Genomic DNA, 10,869 nt, shown 5'->3' on the forward strand with positions numbered 1-10,869 from the left:
GCCTCTCACCGAACACACCTCTTCCCTGCCTGCATGTGCTCCTCCCCCTCCCCTGACCTTCTTATTCCAGCTTCTGCCCTCTTCCTTTCCAGTCCCGAGGAATGGCCTCGACCTGAAACATCGACTCTTTTTCTCTCCACAGATGCTGCCTGACCTGCTGCATTCTGTGTGTGTTGCAGCACAGGAACAAGCCCTTCGGCTCACCTCATCTGCACCAACCACGATGCCAATCTGAACTCATCCCACCTGCCTACACATGGTCCGCATCCTTCCATTCCCTACCTGCTCATGCATATATCTAAATGCCTCTTAAACACACCTGCTTCTACCACCACCCCTGGCAGCTCATTCCAGGCACCCACCACTCTCTGTGCAAAAAAAACTTGCCCCGTAGATTTCCTTTAAACTTTCCCCCTCTCACCTTAAAGCTTTGCCCTCTTGTATTTGACATTTCTACCCTGAGAAAACAAAAGACTATCTACCCTATGCCTCTCAATTTTATATATTTCTATCAGGTCACCCCTTAGCCTCCAATACTTCAGAGAAAACAACACAAGTTTGTCCAACCTCTCCTTCTAGCTAATACACTCTAATCCAGGCAGTAGCCTGGTGAACAACTTCTGCACCCTCTCCAAAGCCTCCACATCCTTCCCATAATGTGATGACCAGAACTGCCTGCAATACTCCAAATGTGGCCTAATCAAAGTTTTATACAGCTGCAACATGACTTTCCAATTTTTATACTTAATGCCCTGACCGATGAAGGCAAGCATGCCTTGTGCTTTCTTTACCATCCTATCCACTTGTGTTGCCACTTTCAGGGAGCTATGGACTTGCACCCCAGGATCCCTTGGTACATCAATGTTTTCAAGAATCCTGCCATTTACTGTATACTTTCTTCTTGCAATTGACCTCCCAAAATGCATCACTTCACACTGGTGCAGATTAACCATCTACCATTTCTCCACTCAAATTTCCAACTTATCTATATCTTGCTCTATCCTTTGACAACCTTCCTCAGTACTCACAACTCCTTCCAATTTGTGTCATCTGCAGACAAACTCATCAGACCACCTACATTTTCATCCAAATCATTAATATATATTACAAATAACAGAGGTTGCAGAACACCATGGGCCACAGACCTCCAGTCAAATCACTAACCTCTGGCTTCTAATGACAAAGCCAAATTTGGATCCAATTTACCAACTCAACTACGTGACTTAATCCTCTGAACCAGCCTACCACGAGGGGGCTTATCAAATTCTCAGAAGTCCACATGGACAACATCCACTGCTTATTAAAGATCTCACTCATTTCCTCTGGCTCCATGCATAAATTCCCTCCTTTGTCCTTGAGTGGACCTACCCTCTCGCTCCTAATATAAAATGCCTTGGGACTCTCCTTAAACTTACTTGCCAAGGATGTTTCATGGTCCGTTTCTTGCTTACTTTATATTCCTCAAGGGCTTTGTCCGATTTCAGCTTTCTAAACCTTGTACGGTTCTTTTTGATTAAACTTATAATATCTTGTCATCCAAGGTTCCAAAAGCTTGCCATCCTTTTCTCACAGGAACGTGCGGATCCTGAACTCAAATGAACTGGCCTTTAAAAGGACCCCTACATGAAAGATGGGGATTTACCCTCAAACAGTCACTCCCAAACTAAGTTCTCCAATTGCTGCCTAATACTGTTGAAATTAACCTTCCTCCAATTTAACACTTTCATCCACCTTATGGTTATCAATAACTACCCTAAAACAGACAGCACCGGAGGTCAAGATTGAACTCTTCCAGCTGTATCACTGAGTGACCCACGCTTTCAGAAACTTCATTACTTGTAAACTTTCCACATCACTATTATGCTTCATTTCGTAAACTGAGCTTCCAAAAGCTCAACAAGGTAAAAATTCCTATTTCTTCCTCACACAGAAATTTACAACACATCTGAAACTCTTGTACAAGATAATAGGAATTTTGTACTAGAGTTTCGGATGTGTTGTAAATTTCTGTGTGAGGAATACTACCTCAAATAATGATTTCAAAACATTTTACCATTCAGTAACCAACACCATAGATATTTGGTATGTTATTTCAAAGAGTAAATGTTAATTAGAGAAACAAAGGACTGCAGACGCTGGAATCTAGATGAAAATCACGATGATGCTGGAGGAACTCAGCAGGACAGGCAGCATCTGTGGAGAAAAGCAGGCGGTCAACGTTTCGGGTCAGGACCCTTCTTCAGGACTGAAGACAGGGGGAAGCCGAATATATAGCAGGGAAAAGCAGAGCAGTGATGGGTGGACAAAAGAGGGGAGATGGGGTGGGCACAGGGTGGTGATAGGTAGATGCAGGTAAGAGATAGTGATCGGCAGGTGTGGGGGAAGAGGGGAGAGCAGATCCACCAGGGATAGGGTAAGGAGGAAAAAGGGGGGGGGGGGGGGTTTAAAAAAAAAAGAGAGATAGGCTAGGTAAGGGGAGAAAAGAAGAGGCATGGTAGGTGTGGAGGGGGTAGGTGTTACAAAGTGGGAGAATTCAATGTTCATGCCATTAGGCTGCGAGGCTCCAAGATGGAAAATGAGGAGCTGTTCCTCCAGTTTGTGCTTGGAATTCTCCCGGCAGTGGAGGAGGCCGAGGACTGACATCTCAGTGATAGTGTGGGAGGGGGAGTTGAAGTGACTGGCAACAGAGAGATGCAGATCGCTGTTACGGACAGAGCACAGGTATTCTGTGAAACAGTCACCTAGTCTGTGTTTGATCTCGCCAATTGTAGAGGAGGCCACACTTGGAGCACCGAATGCAGTAGATGATATTAAGGGAGGTGCAGTAATCTGCGTTTGGTCTCACAATGTAACCGCAATCTTACTATTCCTTATAGCCATTTTAAAATGTTTCTTACAGATTTCATGTCCAAATTATCCACTGTATAAACTTGGCAGCCTTCACTTTAGTTTTCTTGGCAACATTAATGTTCTAAGATGATCAACTATTAGTCTCAGGATGTACCACAAATAAAAATATTCACAAAAAAGAATCAAGCTGAGTTCAGATGCATCACCTACAGTCCCCTACAGAAAACAGACTACCAAGTGAAATAACTCTCCACCTGTGGAGGCGAACACCAAGACCTCAACCTGCACATCATTGAAACCCCAGCCCCAAAACACCCTGACAACCTTTAATGGCAGGCAACACAGTGGCAGATCTTCCCCCCGTCAAAACTACAAGGCATTTTTTATTTCTGGAGATGCTAGAAATCCGAAATAAAAACAGAAAATGCTAGAGATACTCAGTAGATTCAATTAGCTGAATCGAGAAGGTCATCAACCTCAAATGTTAACTCTGTTTCTCTCTACTGAGTATTTCCAGCATTTCCTGCTTTATTCCAGACATTTTAACAGATTTGAAATACCACTGATATTCTGTACCACTTAAGAACGGTTAAAATTGCTGTAAATAAAGAGAATTAAAAACATTAAATTGAGGGTGAAATAAAATTTATCATTGCTAGCCAATTGTCAGTTTGAGAATTCCTATTCAAATGAAGTCCATTCCTAAATTAATCTGTACGATCGGTGTGCAAGACAAGTTTTTCCACTGTACCTCGGTACAAGTGACAATAATAAATCAATTCCAATACATCATGTTTGGTTTTAATAAGGTGACAAAGGTAGGATTCCCCAGAATAAAGCTGGGAGATCCCAGTGCACTTGGGCTACTATCAGAGCAGTGACAAATGCAATGGCACATATCACTCTACTCATCGCAGACTTAGGGCAATGTTCGAACTGGCAAACAGGTGGATGTATACATCACTATTTAACCCAATAATGATTTTCAAAGAACAGATAAATACTTGAAAAGAAAATGGGCCAAGAGGGAAAATCAGAGAAGTGCAAATAAATCAAAATACAATAAATCAAATGCATAACTGTACAATTTCCTTTCACTATTGCAAAAGGATTGACAAACACCAAATATCAACAACAGATTTGAACTTTCAATTTCCACATGAAAACAGTTTTATACATAAAGAGCCAATAAGTTGGCAGAGATTTAGAATTTTTTGAGGTATGATGATCCAGAACTCACAAAAACAAAACAAATTCTCCCCACCCTCGCTCTATCATTGCAATATTTCCCAGTCCTACAATCTGCATCTCTCCACTTCTGACCTCTTGATCACTTATGAATTGATCACTCTGCCACTGACAGCAATGGCTTCAGCTGCCAAGCTCCGGGATTCCCCCTCAACCCTTCTCTTCTCATTGAAGTGACTGTGACAGTACCTCTTCCTTTTGCTGCTCTAACATCTTCTTCATGTCATCAAAAGTCATACTCAAATTTAATAAGCTCTTGGGATGATTTGAGCAATGAAATGTGAATTTAAATACAACTTATTTGCGGCCACTGTTGTACTTTTAATGATCTGAGATTTAAGCTTCTAGCCCATTCAAGAATTGGTGGCCTTACTTTCCCTATCAGATGCCAAACACGTGCCCATTTTGTTGCTTTGCAGTTGTTACCAGGGCAGTCTGCATCCCTCCACACACACACACCCCCATTCCCTGTGCCAGAACACCTTCCCACTGCCCCCCCACCCTGGAACATTGTCCCCCCCTACCCCCAACTGGGACACTATCCCCCTATTTTCACCCGCTACCCACCCCGCAGGTCTCTATCCTCTGGGTTTCCAGCCCTCCTGGTCACTGACTGCCCCCGTTCCCCATACCACCCCCCCTCCAGGGACACTATCCCCCTGCCTTCAGCCACCATCCCTCCCCACCTCCACTCCTCTCCCACCCCTCCTCCACTCCCTCCAGACCCCCTCTCTACTACCCCGCCACACCCCCTCCCCCACTATACCGCCCATTCCGCCCAGATCTCCCCTCTACTCCATCATCCCCACCCCAACACTCCCTCTACAGCCCACCCCCACTTCGCCCTCTACTCCACCCAACACCCTCCACCCCTCTACCTCCCCCCATCCCTCTACTCCTCCCCCAACTACACCCCACACCCCCTCTCCTCCACCTCCCCCTACACCCCCTCTCCTCCTCTACACCCCCCACTTCCCCTCCCGTCCCCTCTACCTCCCCCCCACCCCCTCTACCCCTCCCCCAACTACACCCCACACCCCCTCTCCTCCACCTCCCCCTACACCCCCTCTCCTCCTCTACACCCCCCACTTCCCCTCCCATCCCCTCTACCTCCCCCCCACCCCCTCTACTCCTCCCCCAACTACACCCCACACCCCCTCTCCTCCACCCCTCTCCCTCCCCCTACGCCCCCCTCTCCTCCTCTCCCTCTACACCCCCCACTTCCCCTCCCCTCCCCTCTACCCCTCCCCCAACTACACCCCACACCCCCTCTCCTCCACCCCCTCCCTCCCCTACACCCCCCTCTCCTCCTCTCCCTCTACACCCCCTCCCCTCCCCCTCTACTCCCCCCACACCCCCTCCCCTCCCCCTCTACTCCCCCCACACCCCCTCCCCTCCCCCTCTACTCCCCCCACACCCCCTCCCCTCCCCCTCTACTCCCCCCACACCCCCTCCCCTCCCCCTCTACTCCCCCCACACCCCCTCCCCTCCCCCTCTACTCCCCCCACACCCCCTCCCCTCCCCCTCTACTCCCCCCACACCCCCTCCCCTCCCCCTCTACTCCCCCCACACCCCCTCCCCTCCCCCTCTACTCCCCCCACACCCCCTCCCCTCCCCTCCCCCTCTACTCCCCCCACACCCCCTCCCCTCCCCCTCTACACCCCCCACACCCCCTCCCCTCCCCCTCTACTCCCCCCACACCCCCTCCCCTCCCCCTCTACTCCCCCCACACCCCCTCCCCTCCCCCTCTACACCCCCCACACCCCCTCCCCTCCCCCTCTACACCCCCCACACCCCCTCCCCTCCCCCTCTACTCCCCCCACCCCCCCTCCCCTCCCCCTCTACTCCCCCCACACCCCCTCCCCTCCCCCTCTACACCCCCCACACCCCCTCCCCTCCCCCTCTACACCCCCCACACCCCCTCCCCTCCCCCTCTACACCCCCCACACCCCCTCCCCTCCCCCTCTACACCCCCCACACCCCCTCCCCTCCCCCTCTACACCCCCCACACCCCCCACACCCCCTCCCCTCTAAACTCCCCCGCTCCCCCGCAGCGGCCGGTCCTGGTCCCAGCTCCCGCCCAGGGCCGCCCCCGGACCCCGAGCCCGAGCCCGCTCCCCCCGCGAACTGTGAGCGACTACCTGCCAAGGCCAGCGCTGCGGCTCGCAGTCCGCCGCCGGGCGGCTGATCCCCAACTTCAGGCCGCGGCTGCGCGTCGCGCCGGATCCGCATAGGCCCCGGACCGCGAAATCTCGCGAGAGCCTGGCAGCACACGCCTGCGCACTCCCCCCACGGCCGGCAACGCACTCTCGCGCCTGCGCACTCCCCCTTCTGCCGGCAACGCACTCTCGCGCCTGCGCACTCCCCCCCTCTGCCGGCAACGCTCTCTCGCGCCTGCGCACTCCCCCCTCTGCCGGCTGCCCTGCTGACATCTGAGGTCTGGAGGTGACACACTGTAAGAATCAGAATCAGGTTTATTATCACTGACTTATGTGACATGCAATTTGTTGTTTTGCGGCAGCAGTACAGTGCAAGGCATAAAATTACTATAAATTACAAAATAAATAAATAGTGCAGAATAAAGGAATAACGAGGGAGTGTTCATGGGTTCATGGACTGTTCAGAAATCTGATGGCGGAGGGGAAGAAGCTGTTCCTGAATCGTTGAGTGTGGGTCTACAGGCTCCTGTACCTCCTCCCCGATGGTAGTAACGGGAAGAGGGCATGTCCCAGGTGGTGAGGGTCCTTGGTGATGGATGCCGCCTTCTTGAGGCACCGCCTCTTGAAGATGTCCTCAATGGTGGGGAGGGTTGAGCCCCTGATGGAGCTGGCTGAGTTTACGACCCTCTGCAGCCTCTTGTGATCCTGTGCATTGGAGCATCCATGCAGGCTGTGATATAACCAGTCAGAATGCTCCCCACTGTACATCTGTAGAAATTTGTAAGAGTCTTTGGTGACATACGAAATCTCCTCAAACTCCTTATGAAGTAGAACCACTGGCGTGCATTCTTCATGATTGTTGTTCCTGGGACTCAAGGTGAATTCAACAATCTCAGCGTCCAGCAAATGCTGTATCTCTGCAAGATTATCTCACTTTCACTCTTCACACATACTGACCTGCTAGGTATTTCCCTTAATCTCTTTATAATCTTCCACGAACTGCTCTGTTCTGTCTCCCACTGCTCCAGCAATCTTCTCTCTTCTGCCCTCCCTAATTCCTACTTACACTCCTCCAGACCAATCAACTGTCATTAGTAGGCCTTTTGCACCCTCTCTCAGCAGGTACCACGTGTCATGGAGACACAGGAGACTACAGATGCTGGAATCTGGAGCAACAAACATTCAGCTGGAGGAACTCACCAGGAGGAACCACGTGTCATCCTGTATCCCCTGCTCTCCACAGATCTTCCTTCTGTTCCCTCCACCCCTCTCCTTCCTTTGCAACTTAGAAATGTTTGTGTCCTCATTTCTCCTGGTTCTGATAAAAGATGAAATGTTGAGTATTGCTGAACTTATTTTTTATTTTTTTGCAGCAATACACAAGTTGCTGGAGGAACTCAGCGGGTCAGGCATCATCTATGGAGGGAAATGGACAGTTGACATTTTGGGTTGAGACCCTTCACCTGGTCCTTGACCCAAAACATCGACTGTCCATTTCCCCCCACAGATGCTGTCTGACCTGCTAAGTTCCTCCAGCATCTTGTGTGTTTCTCCAGGTTCCAGCATCTGCAGTCTCTCGTGTCTCTGATTTTATTTGTTTAAATTTATCATTTACTTCTCACTTGACAATCAATGTTTAATTTCTGACCTGAGAGATGGCAATATTCTGTGGTATATTTCACAGCACCTGATTTTGGTTTAACATCTCATCGAAGAGACAGGATCCCCCAACAACATTGTCCTAACATTGTTGTTCCACTGGACTTTCACTCTGAAGTCTCGAAAGTGGGGTTTGAAATCAAGTTCAATGTTTTTACTTAAGTGAATGAATACCCATACTGAAAGCCTAACTTGGGTTTTGTCATTGCACAATGAAAAAAACTGCTAAAAATAATTGTGGGAAATGGACAATTGACATTTTGGGTTGATATGTCTCAACCAGAAATGTCAACTGTCCATTTCCCTCCACAGATGCTGCCTGACCCGCTGAGTTCCTCCAGCTCCTTTGTGTGTTGCTCCAGATTTTCAGCACCTGCAGTCTCTTATGTATCTAAAAATAATTGAATCTGCTTACAAGGTTTGCCATGCTTTCAGCAGACATTTTCGTGAATCGTGTCTTCAGAACATTATTCCATTATCATAAGCTTTACACAGTTGAGCTGATTGAAGAACAGAGGAACAGTTCACTCCCAGCGTGGTCCGTCATTCAATTAGACCACAGCTGGTGTTTGCTTCAACTCCATCCATCCTTATTGAATTTGAACCTGCAATACCCATGCCTCACCAAAAATTTATGAATGTGTTTTAAAATTTTTAATTAACCTCACAGCTCAACATCTTGTTGGGGAGAAAGCTTCAGATTTTGGGAAATGGTAATTGGTTTATTATTGTCACATGTATGAAGATGGCAGGCACGGTAGTGTAGCGGTTAGCGTAACGCTATTACTGTGCCAGTGACCCAGGTTCAATTCTGGCCGCTGTCTGTAAGGAGTTTGTACGTTCTCCCCGTGTCTGCGTGGGTTTCCTCCAGGTGCTCTGGTTTCCTCCCACATTCCAAAGACGTACAGGTTAGGAAGTTGTGGGCATGCTATGTTGGCGCCGGAAGTGTGGCGACACTTGCGGGCTGCCCCCAGAACACTCTACACAAAAGATGCATTTCACTGTGTGTTTCGATGTATATGTGACTAATAAAGAAATCTTATCTTAAGATGCAGAGGAAAGCTTTTATTTGCGTGCCATCAAGACAGATCATCAAACATCAAAGTAGTACAGAAGGAGAAAGAAGAATGCAGAATATTAGTGTTACAGTTTAGATAAGTGCGAGGTGTTGCATTTCAGAAAGTCAAATCCAGGTATGATTTTCACAGTGAACAGCAAGGCCCTGGGGAGTGTTGTAGAACAGAGAGACCTTGGAGTACAAGTGCATGGTTCCACTGAAAGTGAAGTCACAGGTAGACAGGGTGGTGAAGAAGGCTTTTGGCAAGCTGACCTTCATAGGTCAGGGCACTGAGTATAAAAGTTGGGAGGTCATGGTGCGGTTGTACAGAACGCTGGTGAGGTCGCACTTGGAATATTGTGTTCAGTTTCGGTCACCCTGCTATAGGAAAGGTGTTATTAAACTAGAAAGAGTGCAGAAAAGATTTACAAGGATGCTGCCAGAACTTGAGGGACTGAGTTATAGGGAGAGGTTGGACAGGCTAGGACTTTATTCCTTAGAGCGTAGGATACTGAGAGGTGACCTTATAGAGGTGTATAAAGTCATGTGGGGCATAGACAGGGTGAATGCACTCAGTCTGTTTCCCAGGGTTGGGGAATCAAGAACTAGAGGGCGTAGATTTAAGGTGAGAGGGGAGAGATTTAATAGGAACCTAAGGGTCAACTTTTTCACTCAGAGGGTGGTCAGTATATGGAACGAACTGCCAGAGGAAGTGGTTGAGGCAGGCACATTAACAACATTTAAAAGATATTTGGACAGGTACATGAAAGGTTTTAGAGGGATATGAGCCAAACATGGGCAAATGGGACTAGCTTGGATGGGGCATGTTTGTCAGTATGGACCAGTTGGGCCAAAGGGCCTGTTTCTGTGCTGTGTGACTCTATGACTCTATGAGTTACAGAGAAAGTGCAGTGCTGGTAGACAAATAAAGTGCAAGAGCCATGATGAGGTAGATCACCATTTCTATAGCCCTTTGTGAGGGAGTGCTTCCTATCTCTACTGCTGCTTTATCTTTTGTACTGGACTCCAACACTAGAGGAAATAATTTCTCCCTGTGACACTTTGGATCTGGCTGCTGCAAGATCCATCCCCAGCATCACCAGGAGAGGTCACTGTTGACATGCAAACACCTCTTGTCCTCACCATCTGACCTTTCAGAAACTACCTTCTTGTGTTCAACTACATTCATCTGCAGAAGCCATAAGATTTACTTTTGAGATATTTCAGTTAACATGTTGGCGATTTTGTTTCATTTTCAGAGTTTCTTTTAACTTTATTTTAAAGTTCTCAAAAACTGTGCTCAGAAAGTCAGGCTACATCTATGGAAGGAGACACAAGAGAGACCGCAGATGTTGGAATCTGGAGCAACACACGAGATGCTGGAGGAACTCAGCAGGTCAGGCAGCATCTGTGGAGGGAAATGGACAGTCAACGTTTTGTGATTTTGGGAGTGTTGTAGAACAGAGGGACCTCGGAGTACAAGTACAAGGATGCTGCCTGGATTGGGGAGCATCCCTTATGAACGCAGGTTGAGGGAACTCGGCCTTTTCTCCTTGGAGAGATGGAGGATAAGGGGGGACCTGATGGAGGTGTATCAGATCATGAGAGGTATTGATCGGGTAGATAGTCAGAGGCTTTTCCCCAGGGCTGAAATGGTGGTCACAAGAGGACATAGGTTTAAGGTGCTGGGGAGTAGGTATATAGGAGATGTCAGGGGCAAGTTTTTTTACTCAGAGTGGTGAGTGCATGGAATGGGCTGCCGGCAACGGTGGTGGAGGCGGATATGATAGGGTCTTTTAAGAGACTTTTGGATAGGTACATGGAGCTGAGAAAAATAGAGGGCTATGGGTAAGCCTAGTAATTTCTAGGGTAGGGACATGTTCAGCACAGCTTTGT

General features: G+C 48.4%; 1 protein-coding gene across 3 annotated transcripts in view; it reads right to left on the reverse strand.

Annotated features, from left to right (window-relative positions):
* The window catches only part of btbd10b (BTB (POZ) domain containing 10b), a 98,565-nt gene extending 92,169 nt beyond the window's left edge, over positions 1–6,396 (reverse strand). The window contains exon 1 of one of the 3 annotated variants that reach the window (XM_052029004.1): positions 6,240–6,396. The gene's annotated coding sequence lies outside the window, so the exon portion shown is untranslated. The remainder of the gene's footprint in view (positions 1–6,239) is intronic. The other 2 variants (XM_052029002.1, XM_052029005.1) reach the window with 2 other exon arrangements.
* Between the last annotated feature and the right edge of the window lie 4,473 nt (positions 6,397–10,869).

Source organism: Pristis pectinata, chromosome 14, assembly GCF_009764475.1.
Source record: "Pristis pectinata isolate sPriPec2 chromosome 14, sPriPec2.1.pri, whole genome shotgun sequence".
NCBI lineage: Eukaryota > Metazoa > Chordata > Chondrichthyes > Rhinopristiformes > Pristidae > Pristis > Pristis pectinata.